Source organism: Pseudopodoces humilis, chromosome 2 (assembly GCF_049639895.1).
Source record: "Pseudopodoces humilis isolate 2021_Gansu_Grassland_sample_001 chromosome 2, ASM4963989v1, whole genome shotgun sequence".
In the NCBI taxonomy this organism is placed as follows: Eukaryota; Metazoa; Chordata; class Aves; order Passeriformes; family Paridae; genus Pseudopodoces; species Pseudopodoces humilis.
Genome location: NC_142201.1, coordinates 21931010 through 21950351, shown reverse-complemented (window position 1 = coordinate 21950351; position 19342 = coordinate 21931010). Strand labels below are relative to the sequence as shown.

At 35.6% G+C, this 19342-nt stretch overlaps 1 long non-coding RNA gene across 1 annotated transcript; it reads right to left on the bottom strand.

Annotated features, from left to right (window-relative positions):
• Positions 1-8493: 8493 nt before the first annotated feature.
• On the bottom strand, positions 8494-14414 carry LOC148184802 (uncharacterized). Its single transcript, XR_015772037.1, has 2 exons — positions 14204-14414; positions 8494-9090 (listed from the first exon to the last, which is right to left on the bottom strand). It is a non-coding gene; the product is annotated as an uncharacterized LOC148184802 (long non-coding RNA).
• Between the last annotated feature and the right edge of the window lie 4928 nt (positions 14415-19342).

The following is a 19342-nucleotide window of genomic DNA, read 5'->3' as shown; positions in this document are numbered from 1 at the left end:
AGCTGAACAAAGTAACCAACAGAACTCTGTGGACAAAGACAAGAGCAAAGGAGGGTGCAAGAATACATAACCTTAGGGGAGGAACATTCTGGAAATAAAACCATGTAAGGAACACAAATAACCAATAGGAGAACAGAATTGGACTGCTTAAATTAACAACCTCAAAAGCTCCTGGGAGGAGAACTCAGGCTTGTCCTGAGTTAAATTAATGTTTCCCAGGGCTTAAAACTGAGACTTTGCTTATCAGGGTGAAATTCAGCTGACCCTGGGTTTTGGTCAGGCCAACTCCCACAAATACTCAAAAGTTAATGTCCTGAGGTTCTGAGTTTAAGTTCCCAAAGAAGGATGTTAAAGATCCTTAGGATCCCCTGATGTATCATGACTGTATTAAACACATAAGACTGAAAGGGTCTTTTAAGTCCCATTCACTTTTATCATATAAATTTATTCCTTTACTAGGTTGCCTCAAACTTGATCGTGTTGCCACTTATCCAGCTTCTGTCTCAAGTGTCACTACAGATTCACCTTTGCCAAATTAATTGAGCCTTATATTGCTATTTTTAGAAGCCAAGAGCCATTTTCCAGACTCTATTTGCTGTATGGACTACATAGTCACCACCAATAGATAGAGATTTCATATTTATCTGACATACAGCATGTTTCTTACAGACATATGGTTGTACATGTTTCAATATTTTACCTTTTTTATATCCTGTAGTTAAAAGGTTGATGCTTTATGATTTTGATCTATTAAAGTCCAGCAAATTAGATAATAATATACAACAAAGGTAATTATTAATTCAATTAATGAAATTATTGTATACTATGTAAGCTATGTAAGAGATTCTCAACAATTTAAAGGACTCTGAAAAATGTTGATCTCCTAGGTGACCTGCACCAGAGTGTACCTAGGTAAATGTGGTGTTTAGGACTTTAAAAACAATGTGTTGGTATATGGTACTCCTTCTGTTTCCTCTACTTTTTGCCTGTTCTTGCTTCTGCTGTTTGGCAGGTTGTTCTCTTCGTTGCATTTCTAGAATATTTTGGGGAGAGGCTTTCTGATACCAATGTACTTATCAACAGCAATTTCTGAACCTTATTCTGCCAGCACAATTAATAAATGACACTATGCATCTGATAGCTTACTAAATGCTCACAGACTGAGTGCAACTCACACTACTCGTGCATCTGGGATTGGTAATGTGACCAGACTTACAGTCTAGACATGCTCTTTGTGCATCTGGTACCTTGCCAGGCTTATAGTGTCAAATTGGTTACTCTAAAATATTATCTGTGAAGGTCTCCTAGGGATTCAGACAGACAGATAATATACCAACTAACATGGGCAAGTCTAGTGACTCCCAGGCCTGTTGCATTTGCAGAAAACCCAGAAAGCAAGATCTCCCTTTCCTAAATTTTTCCATGATGGTAAGCTATCCCCTCTAACACTAAGATGTGGGTACAAAATATTTTCTTCTTTTGTATTTCTTCAAGAATTCAAGGATAATTTCAGATTAAAAATTCAACATAATTTGTATTGATAGTGCCCAAGGGACAAAATGTAAGATGTTGTGCTCTAATGGAAACATAAAATATTTAAAATATATAGGTGATGTCAGGATGGATGATAATTCTATGCACCAGACAGGTGCACAATGTAAAATAAAAAGGTATAAGAACAGTTCAGGTTGAGAGCACACAGTTAGAGGGAAAAGGCTTTCACAGAATGAATAATAGGTTTTCACAATGGTTTCACAGTCCTGCTGAGCTAGAAGATGATTCAAGGATATTGAAAACACTTAGGAAAGGGGAGACTACTTACCTTGAAGTTTGGTTTTTCTGAGGATCCCCTACCTAATCCTGAGTCCCATAGAATAAAAAATTGGAAGTTTTCTACAGAGCATTGATGGGAACTCACATCAACCTTCAAACACAGCTGTCACATTTATGAAGTGGAGGGAGAGGAACCAACAAACTAAACCACAGTTTTCAATTGTAACTTTAACCATAGGTCAATACACAGTGCTATCTCGGCATGATATTTTCCAAAACAGCATAGGATCTTCTTTAAAGCTGCTTTTATTATTGATGAAGATTACAGGAGAGCTAACTGTGAAAGACTGCTCTAAATAAAAAAGTACAACTCTAACAACTTCTGCATAAAGACAGAAAAACAATTAAATATTAAAATTATGGAAATAAAGCACATATTTTTATATATTTATATAAATAAGCTGTATACCAGAATAACATCTCATTTCCTCTCTTTAAATATATGATAGGAACACACACTACTTATAACATGCATTCAGTGCAAATCCTTATATCTGTATTTTAAAAAGCGACTTCAACATGCATTTTTAGTTCTTTAATTTCAGCACGATAACATTCCCCTTGATGCTCTGTTCCTTACAATACTGTCTGGTGAAAAATGCAAATGATGAAATTAAATTAAATGTCTTGAGGCAGGCAGAGATCCAAATCAGGCCATTCTGCTACTGCTAAGTGACTCCAGTGGTATTCGGCTAGATTTGTGTGTGAAATAGACTGTCTTGGTCTGGGAGATACAAACAGAAAACAGTCCTGACACTTTCTTTTAGAGATAATGGTGCCAGGGAAAGAAAGCCAATGAATGGCAGTAAAAACTGTACATGGATTTGTACATAAGGTTTTGTATGCTCTAAGCTGAAACACTAAAATGACTGCTGAGGTTTTGTATAAGCACCCTTATTGAGAAGGGATTTGAGGCTTAGCAGAAATCCTGGAAGGTTATTAAGATAGAGATCAGCTGCTGCATGGAATACAGAATCCTGGAAAAATCAACAGCATCATCTTGATTTTGTAGCATCTGGCTCACATGATAAATGCTTTGAGCACTGTCATTCTGTCAACTGAATACCCAGAGTCAGGAAAATGGCCTTGAAGAAACAAATACCATGGCTTCACTCAATAAAGAGGAATGTGAAATAGGAATAGAAAAATGTGAAGTAGTAAGGAAATCAATATACAAATGCATGCACCTAATTTTGACTACTTTAAATAAATTGTGGTAAACTTTCATATTACCTGAAGGTAAGACTGATAAATCCCAGGAAGTATAGGAATACTTTTTCCCTGACAGGTATCTTTAATATTTAACTTCAGCAGTATTGGGGTATTTCTTTAAGCTCCTTAACTGTGCACAACTGTAAGACATTATTTTTGATAAAAGACTCTCATGTAAAAAAAAAAAAAATCTTTGAATTGTAATTCCTTAGACTAACAGAAGAAACTAAATATGCCTTTGCCATGGGCTGATATTCTGGCTGTGTTGGTTACCTTGCTCTCAGCAGAGACAAGAACAAGCAAAATTTGGCAAATGACTTTCCTGGCTTCTGGAAGTATTTGAGATGTTTGCAATTTGTGAGTTTCTGGGACTAGACTGGGTTAGATCACTGTTATTTAATGCTGGCAGCATGTCTCTGACTGCTAGCTCAGGATACTCTGTTCTGACCATAGCTCTCCCTACGAGAGAAAAGGTAGGAGAAAAGGGGAAGTACAATTTTTTCTCTCCCGCACCTTCCCGCACCTTCCCGCACCTTCCCGCACCTTCCCGCACCTTCCCTTCCCGCACCTTCCCGCACCTTCCCGCACCTTCCCCTCCCCTCCCCATATGAATTTCTATTAAGGCCACGTGGTTTCCCATCTTTCATTAACTTGTCTTAGAAAACTCAAAAAAAATTGAACACAAAAAAACCTAAAAACAAAAATTAAAAAACAAACAAACAAACAAAACCCCTAAAAAAAACAAAAAACTGACCCCAAGAAAGCAAACAAAACTACAACCAAAACATTTAAGAGATTCAGGCTTCCTTTAACTAAAAATAAAGACAATCAAACAAATGAAACAATTTTTTCAAACCTACATCCTGTCAAAAGAATTGGTTTTGGTAAAAAATTAAGTAGCTACACTGAAAAATTTCTCTGATTTAGTTAGCAATTAAATAACCAAATATATTACCTTCAGATTTGGTTGAATTTATAGTTGTATTAAGTATATATACAAAAATTTTCTCCAGATTTCAAGATAAGTAGGTTTAAGATTATAGCACAAACAATTCAAGGAATTTGTATTAAGATGGGCTTCCTGCATATCCTGCCTGTGGTATCTCTATATTATTACTAATTTCCTATCTTTTCAGGGGGGAGCTGTTTTTATATTTTTTTCATGTTTCCTCTTTTCTTCTCAGTATTCCAGAGAAACCTATGTCTGTGAATCCAAATTTATTGATGGTTTAGCCTTTCAAGCACACTGTACTTCTTGACCAGCACAAAAAGACATCCACCCACATATGACAACTCAGGCTTTGTAGTAAACTTGAGTAGCTCCTAAATATGATCAAAAGATTTTATGGGGTTATTTCTCTACAATTGGTAGTGTTTTAAAACATTTTGAGTTAAAATATGAGTTTAAAAGGGAGAACATTGACTAAGCAGTTGTATTTGGTCTGGATGAGATAACATTCCTCACAACAGCCCTCATAGTGCTGTGCTTTGAGAGCTAGAAAGGAGCAAATAAGATACCAGTGCTCTCACAACTGCTGGGCAGAGCTCAGCAGCATCAGGGCTCTCTCTCCAGTGTTCCCCCCTTACCAATAGGCTGGGTGTGGACAGGATTTTGGGAGGGTACATAAGCAGTATAGTTGACTCAAATTGACCAAAAGGATATTCCATTTCATATGACATCTGCTCAGATGTTAAAACTAAGAGAAAGAAGGAGGAAGGGTAGGAGCATTCATTATTTATGTTTGTCTTCTGGAGAAACCACTATGCATACTGAAAACCTACTTCCTGGGAAGCAGAGTGACACCACCTGTTAATGGAAGTAGAATTTAAATCTATTGTTTTCGTTTCTGCATGTGCAAATTTTGCTTCCACTTTATTAAATTGCCTTTACTTTGAACCATGAGGTTTTTTATCTTATTTCTTCCATCCTGTCCTGCTGAGGAGGGGCATGATAGAGAAGCTTGGTAGGCACCTGGCATCTAGCCAAAGTCAACCCACCAGAGCAATGCTTTTATTAAGAGTATAAATGAAACATCATACAGACCTTTCACCTTCTCCAGCTGCTGTTACCAGTGAATCTTCTATCATTCTTGAGACTGCAGGAGAGACTAGGACAGGGAGACAGAGGTGGCAGCAATCAGAAAAAATGCACTATTGCAATGATCATGCAGAAGCACCTTCAAGACCTTCTGCATCAAACTGTGTCCCTTCAGCTTTGGTCACATAAAGATGTTTTAAGCACTTGACAGATATTTCCTTTTGTAGTTTTTAATCTTACTGTATTTTTGAAAAAGGCTGTTGGAAGAAAAATTGAAATAAAAGACTGTGTATTAACTTCTACTTTTCATTGCTGAACTCCTAAATGCTTGAGACTCCACTGTGTTTAGCATTTCACAGAAATATAATAAAAGATAGCTGCTGCCACAAAGTCGTTTATAGTCTGAACTACAAGATACAACAGCCTGGGAATTGGAAAAGGTGTATGAACTCATTTTAAGGTAAGTTGCTTTGCCCACAGTGTCTGGGTGTAATGAACCATCAGCAGTATTCAGCACACACTGAGCTCAGAAATCCAGAATGTGTTCAACAACATCCCTGGCATTTCTATATTGCATTGCCTTTGACAGCAGATTGGTGATGGTGGTGGACTCACTGTAATAGCAGAATTACTTCTGTTTTTTATCCAACCCTTATCCTCAGCCCAGCTTTGCATCGGATATCACCTTCGTGTCCTAGGTAAATGCATACAATCCAGTAATGTGCACCTCAGCAAAGTGGGGTAGACAGGCAGGAAGATATGGGAGCAGTAGGTGGACTTTCCATCCACTCTCCTTGGAGTTAGGGAATACATTACATTTGTAAGGCACTGTCATGGACTGAGAAAGGACAAATGTGAGGAAGGAATAGGCTTCCTTGCTTTTGGCTGTGGACTAGCTACATGTTCTCAAGAAATTAGTCAGGTAATTAATCATTGGTAATATCTCAGTGATTGGCAGGATGGTTTTGACTCAAAGTTAGATCATTCTCAGCAAGAAGCCATGCTTTGGGTATTTAGTCCTAGCTTGCTGACAACTTAGTCATCTTTGTATCACACACTGAGTGCACATGTGCTCCAGTTCTGTCATCCCATATGAAGAGTGATATTTTGTCTGATTCTCCTTGGTGAAAGTGTCACATTTGTTGTTTTTCAACTAAAGTTTTTCTCAGATAATTTTGTGTTGTTCCATACTGATGCCTTTTTCTGGCAGTGACAAATTTCCTGCAATAAATGAGCTTTGTGTTCTGCATTTTCCAATGATTATTAAATGTTCATGTTCACCCTGCATCACAGTATAAACCAAGCAAGATAAAAATGCATTTACAGTATTTTATAAAGTTTGGAACTGTATTTCAGTTTTTGCATAAATCCATTTGTGATTTCCAGAGGTTCAACTTGCAGAGTGGTTGTGTTGCAAGCTAAATGTATTCTTCTATAGAGGAAACAACCTGTCAGTCTTTTTCAGCTGTATCCCAAAGGTAGTCTAATCCCTAGTAGGGGCATATGCATTTTTATTCCCTCCTGGCAGGTATTTTTACACATTTCTAAGTTCTCCCTGTGTCTTCTCTTCCCAAAACTGAACAACCCCACTGTTTCAGCCTGGCTCCCCTGACAGATGCCCCGGGTCCTTTATCATCCTTGTAGCCCTTAGCTGCATACACTTCCTACACTGGGGAGCCCAGCACTGAACACAGCAGTCCAGATGTGTGTTCTTGGGGCTGAGCAAGAGGGGAAGGATCATTTCTGTCAATCTGCTGGGAACACTGTGCCTGTGGTAGCCAGGGAGGAATTTGGCTGTCTTTCCCAGGAAGGAACATTTCTGGTTTATGTTCAACTTATTGTCCACCAACATGCAAAGGTTCCTTCCTCTCTGCAGAGCTCTTTTCCAGACAGCTCCAGCTTTTACTGGAGCAGGATGTCATTCCTCCTCAGGGGCAGGACATGGCATTTTCTTTTGCAATCATTCTGGCATCACTATCATTTTTTGTGTAAAATTCTGTGTAACTAGTTTTATTCTAGCTAGTCTTAAGTTTCTTTACTTTGTTTTACTCTTCACTAGATAAAGGAGGTTTTATTAACTCATAATAAAATTTACCATACTGATTATTCAATATGTTTTAAGATTATGTTTCGTAAAGAGAAATTATCAATACCTACAGATTTAACTGTATATTTTCTTTATGGTAATATCACAACATTTTCTTTGGAATGCATAAAAATAAATCCTTCAGGCATGAAAACAAAACACTTTTTTTTTTTCTGTAGAAACTTCTATAGAGATTATAGTTCTCCCTTAAAATATGCAGCATGACTTTCTCATTTTCAGCATTTTTTTCATGCTGCATTTAAAATAACATATGTGCATAGCAGCAGCATTATTGTGCAGTTTACAAGCACAATACCCTGAGGCATTATATTATCCCTTGGTTTGAACACATATTGAGCTTTTCCTTTTCTTTGTAGTTTAAGTGCAGGTGTTCTACAGTCTTCAAGTTTCTGTCATCCTTCCTGAAAGCTATCTAGGGCTGCTTTTTTTATTCCTCAGGGAAAGGTGGAATTACTGCCAACAGCTTTTCTTTTCTTATCTTGACCTGGTGGTTGAGTGGCTTCTGTGATGGTGCCTTTCATCCACACTCCTGCTGTGTGAGTAGCGCTGAGCCTCTGCTGCAGCACCTCTCACCAGTCAGTTGCTTCTGTTCTTTTAGCTGAGTGAGGATAATTACTTCACTGGGATACAGTCAGCTCCTACTGAAGTCAAGGGAGCTAATAGAATCTCAAATAGCTAATAGAAGAACTGCTTTGTTTCATGTGGGGTTAAATACGATGAAGTTGGTTCAGTGTGATATCCATTTCAAACCACAGTACTATGACCAAACTCAGCTACTGTGATAATATTCTTATTTTATTTGGACTGTGCGTTCCTAAGGTTGAATTTTCTGATAGTGACACAATTTGATATAAAAAATTATTTAACTATGTGTTAATTGAAGATTCATAATTATTTCATAAAATAATAATGGGAGAATAAAAAAACCTCTTTTCTTTTACACATTTCTACCTGGGGCTATCATATATTTTTAATTGATTATAAACAAAATGTATATAAACCATCACAATTGTCTTACAAAAACAAATATAGGAACAAATTTTAAAAAACCCTCCTTTCTTATAATAAAATAAAACTAATATAAAAAATAAGTACATGTTTTTTCTGTACCCCATCGTGTCACACTCAGACAGAAAGATTGACAAAGATTAAAAAAAAACAGAAAACAATGGGGCAGTGAACAAACAAATGTGAAGCCATCATTTTGATATTTCAGAACATGCATTCTGCCCTACTTAAAGGGAATTATGGTTTTGTACTGCATTTTCTATTTGAATTGAAATAATGGATGCAGTTAATAACATTTTTACTCAATCAAATTTAATGAAAGTTAAAACATCTCTGTAGATACACAATCACATCTAAAGAATATATATGCATGCACAAGTATACGTATATTACGTATATTGTATAAACTGACTTAGGTGTATATGGAGAAGGTAAATGTTTATGTACACAGATATATATAGATTAAATAGGTAACTTCTTCATTAAAATCCACAGTATTTCAAATCTATTAGTAAAGCAAAAGCAGCTAAGGAATGGATTTATGAGATCAGGTAAACACTATTTAATTCTTTAAACTAATCTAGTTGCAATTAAAGCTCAAACTCTCTGTGTTAAAATCTGTAGGGAAAAAAAAGAGTGAAAACCACAGGGAATTATTGATTAAAAGTAAAATATCTTGTGTGGATCATCATCCAGAAACAAATATAATCAGACCTTCCTGAAAAAAGTTCATAACTTCCATGTCCCCTTGAAAGCATCACTGTGTGATGATCCTTTGCTCTTGTCACCAAGAATGATCTTCTCCAGTTACTCCAGATTCATTTTACATGTAATTAGCAAGAGCTTCAAATTCTCTAATCAAAATCAATTGGTAGCCATAGATGCATACCATCTGTAAAAAAGGTGGAACAGCACAAAAATATTTTGTCAGTGTTAATATATCTTTGATGGCTCAATAAATTTTCTCTTCTTAATTCTTCCTTTTGCCCTAAATTCATTAAAAAGAATTACTTTCTTTTGATCTCTAGAGATATATTTTAAGAAAATTTCAAGCAAATTGTCTACTAACAGTGGATTTTTTGCTATGAAATGATTTAATTTTGTATGTGAAAAAATCCCACTAAACCCCAACCCCCCAGCAAAAAAAAATCCTTATTTCATTAGCTTTTTGAAACTTTTATGCTGAGCTTCTTTATGGTTTATATGACAGATTTTTTTTCATAGTACATGTAAACCTGTTGGACTGACTGGCTAACACAGAAAAAATGACAAACTATATTTTACCACTAAAAGCTCAGATATTTTCTAATGAGCCAAATACTTACGACTAGAGACTTATGAAGGATCAGTAGATCCTTCTTATGTTGTCATAAGAAGAGATTATTTAAAAGTTTGTTTTATTTTGCATCACCATTTAGACATGCTGCATAGAAAAATATAACTTTACTGGGATCTATGAACTGGAGAAAAAAATAGGGAGAGAAACTGCTTTGTGAGCCATGCATAGGATGAGAGTGAATTCAGAGAATTTACTAGATTAGTGTCAATTAATACAATCATTATATTTGATGGGAAAATATTCTCACAGAAACACTATGGATGAGAATAGAGGACCGTTCCGGAGTTTGACTAGTGCAATCTCTTTCCCAGAGCAGGATCAGTTAGAGCAGGTTGTGCTAGAACATGACCAGTTATATCTTGCTTATTTCCAAGGATGTCGATTTCACAACCTCTCTGTACAGCCCACTCCAGTGTTTGGCTGCCCTCACAGTAACAGAGCTTTTTCTTGTCAAATTTTCCTGTTTCAGTTTGTGCCCTCTTGTCCTGTCACTGGACTCCACTGAGAAGAGTCTGACTTAATTTCTTTTAGTCCTTTCCATCAGGTATTTATACATGTGGATAAAATCCCACTGAGCCTTCTCTTCTCCAGACTGAACAGCCCCATGTCTCTCATGATTCCCTCCTATGCCAGATGTTCCAGTCTCTTGATCACCCTCCTTGCTGTTTCCTGGACTCCAGGTTGCCCATCAGTCCAAGCAGTATAGATATTTCTCACCAACACTGAACAGAGAGGAAAAATTTGCTATCTGCTGGCATTGATCTGCCTAATGCAGCTCAGGAGGCCATTAGTCACCTTTGTCATGAGGTTGCATTGCACAAAGTCTCTTTGAATTGTGAAAGCAAAAGAAGGGTTTTTCCTTCTATGGTTCTGAGAGGACTCTTTCCATTTAGCAATTTTATAATATATGACTAAAGAAACTGTAACTAAATGACTGAAGAGAGTACATCTGCTGTGGTGGTGCTTTTTACCACTGCCAGAGGTTGCAATATATCAGGGATTCTTGTTAGCTCTCTGCCTAGAGAAATGAGTTAGGCCATGTAGTAGCAGCAGTTTTTAGGAAACTTCCTTTGAAAATAAGGAGATTACGTGGCCTAACTCATTTATCAGCTGTTCCTATGTGACTAATACTATGTCACTGCTGTCTGTACCAGGAATGAACCAGGGAGGGGAATGAGACATAGCTATCCCCTGGCAGCCTTGGATCATACCCTCTTGACTGAATCATCCTGGTGATCAATTGATAACTAAAGCAATTCTGAGTGAGGCCATTCGAGCTTTCCTGGACTGCAGTGGCACTGCTCCGGCACCTCCAAGAGCAGTGCCACTAAGGGCTTACAAACTCTCAGGGTTGTGCTGCTCAGAGGACAATTGCCAAAAAACTGATGACAGAACCTGCACTGCTATCCCCACTCCTCAAGACTCAACACTTTTTACTTGTTGAGAGATGCAAAAGCATGCAGCTCGAGTATTTCACTGAACTCATAGGGGATTTTTAACATACAAGGGATTTTGTACATACTACTTTGTGATTGTGTGTATGCTTGTGTGAATTGCTTTATATATGCTACAGTATGAATATTGTCACCTCAGATCTATAGTTTAGTTACTGTTGTGCTTATAATAAATTCCTTTGAATGAGTTTGTATTAAATAGTCAGTGATTGAGTACTGCTGAATCCTTTAGAATTTAACCATGGCAAGGGAAACGCCTCTGAATCTCATGACTCAAGAGGGTCTCTTTTTTCAACCTCTACCCTTCTGGATCCTCACCCTTTAGCATCAACTATATAAAGTGACCTAAACAACTCATTTGTGACACTTGTCTAGATGTTCATATGGTTACCATTACAGGGATGTATCAGCTTCTGAAATGATCCTCAAGTGTAAGTCAGTAAGTATAAATGTAACCCTATTACCCTTGTTTTACACCAGATGAATTCAGGGTAGAAGAGATTGAGCACAGAGTCAAACCCAAGGACCCAGCTGCTTGGACAGGCTCAGCCTGATCTCTGTTCGGACATACGTGCTCCAGATCAACCAGAAGTGAGAAAATTATTTTCATATCATTTTAGTAGATAATGAAGTAATGTACAGGTAAGTGCTTATCTGTGAACACAGAGAAAAGCATTTAGGTTCCTATGTTGATAAATAAATGCCTCCACTTTACACAACTCAAATATTAGGTAAAATCTAGTGCTAGACTAGAAAAAACTTCAAGCATGTATATTTATTTATGTGCTTAAGTCTTTCTAAAGATTAGTGACTTGAATCAGTTCTGAAATTTTACTTTTTTAAATTACATGATCATGATCATTAGGTATTTGTGCATTACCAAAACTACCTCAACTTGTATTATCCTGAAAAGAAGCATAAACCACAATTTTTAACAGCTTAATGCAATTTCCCATTGAAAATGACTAACAGGAGGTTAAATAATTTTTAGATTGACATCTCTCTGCATGAACTGGAAAATAAATATTAGAAACATGTGAGTTGAAGATTATGAATACAAAGAAAATTCACTTAAGTTTGCTGAAAAAACACGAAGTTTAGTTCAGTCAAATATTTTTCACTTCTATTCTTGTTTTGTAGGCCTCCTGAAACATGTGTTAATTGTAGAATGGAATGAAATTAATAATCCTGATAACATTAAAATGTAAACTATGTAAATTACATAACTATGACACTTCTCAATGTAATTTTTCCTCAATTCTTTTCTCCCTGTGAAGACTAGGAATTTTGTCCAAATAGAATTGCATAGCCGTTTAGACTGAAAAAGTATTTAAGATCCTCAGGTCTAATGGTTAACCCAGCACAGCCAACACCATCACTAAATCATGTCCCTAAGTGCCACATCCATCCTTCTTTGAAATACCTCCAGTGATGGTGTCTCCACCCACCAGTTTCTAGATTGCCTGTTCCAATCCTTGACAACCTTTTTGACGAAGAAGTTTTTCTTAACATCCAGCCTAAACTTTCCGTGGTGCAACTGAAGGCCACATCTTTTTGACTTGTCACATGTTGCTTGGGGGAACTACCCAACCCCCATCTCCTGAAGTCTGCTTTCAGGCAGTGCTGAGGTGAGGTCCTCCCTGAGCCTTTTCTCCAGAGTGAACAGCTCCAGGTCTCTCAGCCACTCCATATAACACATTTCACCAACTTTTTTGCTTTTGTTTGGACATGCTCCAGCACCTCAAAACCTGATATAACATTATATATAGTTTGCCCTAAATATGATATTTGCATTAAAGCCTAGTTACTGTAAGCAAAAATAGCTTTAGAAGAAAAAAGAACCTAGAAACAATAAATTTTAATCATTATTAGAGCAATATCTATAACTATTTAAATTATTATTTTGATGCCTGGGAAAAATGCAGCCAGATGGTGTCTTTCACATGCCAAGTTAAGACCAGAAGCAATATTTGACCAGTACCCTTTGAACTCATTGTTAAAAGTGAAAGTTTAGCTGTGAACCTCTGATACAGCTAGTACTACATCAGAAAACTGCTGTAATATGTTTGTTGAATTTAATGTAATGTGGCACTAAACTGGCAAAAAATGACCTTGTTCAGTAGGCAGTAAATTTGATTTAATCTATGAGACAATGACAGAGAAGCAGATGCAAATATTAGAAATCCTTTTACTCATTTTAGTCCCTGTGAAAGAAGAATTTTACTGTAAAATCAGAAAATACATACTAAAGCACCTCAAGGAATGGGGGATGTCTCATCTGCTGGCTGCATTAGGACTTACCGTCCCCTTTTCACGCACCATGCATCAGCCTGAAGAGCAATATTCAGAGCCATTAGCATGATCAATAATGGCAGGGAAAGTCACTTCCTATTAACATTCACCTCACCATTCTTAGGTTTCTTGTGCCTGTAAATAGCTCTCTTTCTACTGACAAGTTGGTTTGGCATGAATATTTTCAGAGAATCTTAGCTTCGCCTGCAGAATTTATTCTAAAGTTAAATGCTTTCATCTGAACATTTTCTTCTTTTGCTTCTTGACTACATTTGCCTTATATTTTTTTTCCTTCTAATTTCCTTGATATTTTTTCTTTATCTCCTAAAAGTATCTAAAATTTAAGTAAAAATTTGAGACATTTTCTTCTGTTACACTAACCACTTCAGCTGATACTATGAGTCATGTGAAAAAAATTCTGTAATCTAACACATGATACTTTCTTAGAGAAAAAAAAATATGTATCTCACTGTGATACAGTGAGTTGGAATATATAATGTTGAGTAAGACAGCTACTTTGTCTATAGCTACTGGTGAAAAAATATTTTTTGAGAAAGGGTTCATAGCAAAACCCAGGGTGCAACAGAAATCGTTCAACTGTCAATAGAAAATTTTAGAAATGTTAAAAATCTAAGGCCATTCATTTGTGATCTTCTTAGTAGTCATATATACAACAAATAGGAGACTGATAGATACCTCTTCTGTGTTAGATTAAAAGCTCAAAAGCATGCAGAGAATCTAGCTGGATGTTCTTCTGAATGTGGACAACAGCAATCATATTTTTGAAAACCTTCTTATTACCGGTTTGATAATAGACTCATGTTGCTTTTGAAAGATCTTGTTTATCCTGAGACACACTCTCCAGAGATCATTATCATCATCAGTCACTCCTCACAGAGGCACCATTTGTTGTCACTCACCCCTAAAGCAGGACACCAATTTGATGGTGGTTACATGAATGGCATCAGCATCAGTCCCTTGTTATCTAAAATCTTCCCTTGATTGATGGCAGGCTCAAAAGATTAACACTGTAGATGGTAGCAAGCATCAGCAGTTTATTAAAGTCTGCTACCTTTTCTCTGTTGCAATCCCATGAGCAGCACTACCCAATACAAACTCCTTCCCCTCACAGCAGAACGTGCTAGCTCTAACAACACCTCTCTGCTCCTAACTCTTTATACTTTTCTCTCACATGCATATCACCTGTGTGCCCTTTTACTCTTTTGTGGTTGGTCAATATTCCATGCTTCTTCTCCTCCAATGCTGGTCACCTGTCTTATACAGCTGCAATTTATCAGGAGCAAGATTGCCACCAGCACTATCTAATATGCCGTGATTTTCCAGTTCAACAGCCTGACTGCTTCAGGGCTGACTAAAACTTAAAGCATATTATGAAGGGCATTTTTCAAATACCTCTTAAACACTGACTGAGACTTGGGGCATCAACAACCCCTCTAGGAAGCTTATTCCAGGGTTTGATCACCATCTCTGTGGAAGAAATCCTTCCTAATGCCCAGTCTAAGCTTTCTCTGGTACATCTTTGAACCCTTCCTAGACATCCTGTCGCTGGGTTCCAGGGAGAAGAAACTCTCCACTTCCTCTCCTTAGGAAGCTGTGGAGAGCAATGATGTCACCCCTCAGACTTCTTCTCTTTGAACTAAACAAACACAGATTACTCAGCTCTCTTCATTCCTTCCAGCCCTTTCACCACCTTTGTCAACTTCCCCTGAATGCATTCAGGGACCTTTGTTCTTCTTAAATTGTGGAGCTCTAAGCATTTGACTTGCAGAGTTCAAGTCAAATTTGTTAAGTATATTCAAGAAGTGTATTCAGTGACATATTCACTTTTAGGGGTGTGGAGGTGCTGTAAGAAGCTATCCTGATAAGGCACAAAAACTTTGTAATCATCGTAGTTTTGCACATTACAGCAAAAGCTAAGGAAAACATCAAATGCAAAAATACCTGTGTTCATGTATGATGTCAAGATGAAAATAAACTGTAGAGAACAAAAATATATACTAAAGAGCAATGAATACAATGAAAAGAATTGTAGATTGAGAATCATGATAATTGTATGTATGCTGTAACACTTATTATTCAAAAGCGCATTCTTAAGCATTGTTTCTATTATTGCAGAAAAATAAACTGACAAAGTTATGTTTATCTATACAGACAGCTATTCCATGGTATGAAACCAATATAATTGGATCTCTTATACACTCTGTATTATTGTAGGTATGGAGTATGAATACTAAAATAAGCTTATCTTCTTTATTTTTAGCTGACTTAAAGAGCTCTATGGTAAAAATCAATTCCTGCAACACACATATTTTGTACATAATTTATTAAATTGTCTCTGAAGAAAGACATTCAAGAAAATTCTCTTTTCACAGACTGGCAGAGCAGAACCAGCATATTCTGAAATGTTTGAAGAGGGTAACGTATTGTTCAAACAAAATAGTGTTTTGGTAGAACTTGATCTCATTCAAATTCTAAAAATAATGGGTTTTGTCTTTTGGTGTTATTAATGATTTTACTTGAAAAAAATAATTCAAGTAAAGCCAACTAAAAGAAGAAAGTTTTACAGAAAATATCATCAAAAGTAAAATGAAATAATCGGAAGATTAACTGGTTTAAGAAGGTACTTAATAAGGAATATTAAAACAGAGTTCAAATGTTTCAATGACTAGCTAGGGAATTTGAACTATAGTTTCAACTGAATTTGCTTTTAAAAAGAAAATTTAATCTTGGTGTTTCTGTAGGAGTTTATTTTTGTTTGGTTCATTCTTTTTTGTTTAGTTTGGTTTGGTTTTGACTTGAAATAGCAGTACCATATGAAACAAAGATGTGTAAGCCAAACCTAGAATATTTAATTTAACAACTCTCATTTTCATAAAAATTCAGTAAACACGAACACTCATTGTACTGAAACTGCATTCAAAAGTGGAGCTGAAGGTAAAGGTTGCTTTTGGTATCTTAATTGCTTAAGTTGTCAAAGGTAACCAGGTGTGATTTCCATCTCTTTAAGGGAACTACAGCTTTATTTGTATATCCTGACTCCCAAACTGTGTGGCCTCTACTACTATGACTATTGAGCATGTTGTGTCTGAAAAACTAGCCAGGAAGAGAAAGCATAGCTGGTTTATGCCAAATACGGTATCCTCTGGTAGTTGTGTCAAGTATGTATTTCACATTCTGCTTATGCCACAGAAACCATGGAATTCATGGGTGTAAAGGAAAGCTGAATCATGTCTATACCACTGACTAAGTACTACAATGGCAGGATCAAATATAAGTTCAGATTAAAGATACATTTTTAACAAGGACTTCTACAAATAATAAGTCTTACAAAAGAACTATTGAATGGTATCTTCATGATCTAAGCAGAGAATATGCATATTTTAGGAACATTATTAATTATATATTATATATCTATTATTAATTATATATTATGCAAGCTGAACAACTTTTATATGTGTTCATATATACATTTCTATTGTGATGAGTAGCCCAAGGTTGTATATACAATGAACGGAAAACAAAGTGTGTTTTTTTCTAACACTAGTATGACAAATTAATTTCACAATTACTCTCATTTCAAGGACATGGCATTGCTTTACCTGTTGCTCTGAATAACTTTTTATATAAGAGCTGATCTGGTTTTCACAGCAGTATTTTTTTTCAATCATCACCCTGCTGCTATATATTAGACACCTCATTAAGATGTAAGCAGCATTGTCACAAAGTTTTCAGGCATTTATCAGTGTCACACGATTATTTGAGAGTCACCAGTAGTTTGCCAATATCTTTAGAGTCTCTGTCCTCCTAAAAAAGCATCTCCTGGAAAAGGTTTTATTTTTCATGGAAACCAAGCATAAGTAAAGCAAAATGTCTGTTATTTCATTTATATTTAGTACAATACAAAAGTTATATTTATTTTATCTCTAAACACTTTTTTTCCTATGGAGAACCAAGAGATATTTGAAAGACTTTAGAAAATTTACTGAGCTCTTGTAGTCAAAATATTGTTTTGCATCACCACTTGCTCAAAACTTTTGCATTTTTATAGGTATCATTCTTGTTGCTCATGTTAAGTAAGTCCGATCATTATTCATTCACATTGTTTTATTAAGTTTCCTTTTCTGCTGAGAGTAGTTGTGTTTCTATTTTGTTGTTTATTCAGTAAGAACACTTAGGATTTCAAGAGCTTGATTTTATTTTTTCTGAATAAGTCTTTGAGGATTTGTAGCTTGGGTTGGCAGTAGAACTATAAAAAATATCTATTATCACTGTCTTAACCACTAAAATTTAAGCATCCAGGAGGGAAAATTGAAGAGGACATTGTTTGAAATTTTTATTTGTATAGTATTACTATGAAAACTTTTTATTCTTACATGCCTTTGTTAGAATTCATTACCATGGGTCAGATATATATTTTAAAATCAACCAGACAACTTCTAGGACCGAAACCACATGGGACTCACATGATGAGGGATTGGATTCCTTCACTATGTCTAGTTCCTACCATCTCCAAAAACAGGCAATGAAAAAATAAAAATATATTAAGAGAAACCATATTGTATTTACAAGCAAAATATTAATGAACACAATATAATTCTCCACACTTCATAAGAAGTATAGTTACCAAATTTAAAAGCTGTGCATATTATATGCTCCATTTTACAAAAACCTTAAAGAACAGGTTAACTTAGGGAAATCATCTATTATTATCATTACTATTATCATAATTATCATTATAATCCTTATTATTGCTGCTGGTAAATATACAATAGTTAAAAGAAATAATTATTTTAAAAATAATTCCAGGAAATCTGGAATGTGTCCTGCTTGCATCTATGATCAATTACAGTGTTTTAAAGGAAGCCAGGAAAATAATTATTTTAGTGTGAATCAGGTTCTCTGCTTGTAAGCAGGAAAATAGAAGAAAATTATCATTCTTCATTTGGTACACCCTGATTAAATGCAGAAAAAATTTTTCTGTGGACTTCATTTTAGCATATTTGAACATAGAAAAAATAGAAAATGTTCTTAGATGTTTTACTCTCTTTTACAAAAAAAAAGTTTTTGATATTCATGCAAGTATTTAGCTGCTCAATAAAATTGAATACAAGACAGAAAATTTCATAGGTAGACACTTAAATCTTTCCTAATAGCAAGTATCAAAGCACAAGTGTAGAGTGGAATTACTGCTGTGTGGTATGGGAATGAGAGCACAAGTTACTCAATGCGTTCCATCATAGCTGATTTTAATGTCTTCAGTGACACCAAGGTCATCCAGTCATGATCTACTTGAGTTGACAGCTAAAGTTGTTTTTTTCATATTCTGGGGAGGACCACCAGATTTGTCCCTTATAACTTTCTATTCCATTCTTCCAAAGAGCAGATTGTTTCATAGCAGGCATATGGAGGACACAACAATAATATGAACTTCTAATAATATGAATTTCTAGCTAAGCTGAATGCCTCTTAGTCTTCACAATTTATCACAAAATGCTGGATGATGAGTTAATTCTGATTTCTTTCACAGTGATTTCAAGGGTGGTTCTCATATAAGTATTCATTTTTTAACTTCTTTGAAGTGCCAACATTTAAGCTTCTATCAGAGATTAAAAACACATTAAAAATAAGAAACATAGAAGTTTTATGCTTTTTTACATTCTAAATCTCTTGCACTTTTTGTAATTTTTACATTTATTATTATACTTCCTATGTTAAGCTCTGTAACAAAAATAGTTTAAAATGAAGACAATAATGAATTGTCTTCTTTCTGATCATGCATTTGGTCACTTGTTGTTTAATTGCCATAAAGGCCTAATTGTTCTAGAATAAAATTACAAAAATGTTTTAAATATATCAGTGTTATGTTATGAAATATTTCATACTGATCATATTACTTCTGTGGCTTAACTGGTTAAATTATACTCAGTGCTGTAAAGTAACAAGTCTAGTTGACACTCCTCAAAATTCAGTGTAAATATAACTGTAAAATCATTTAAGAAATGCACTTTGGAAATTATGTAAGAAAAATATGTAATATG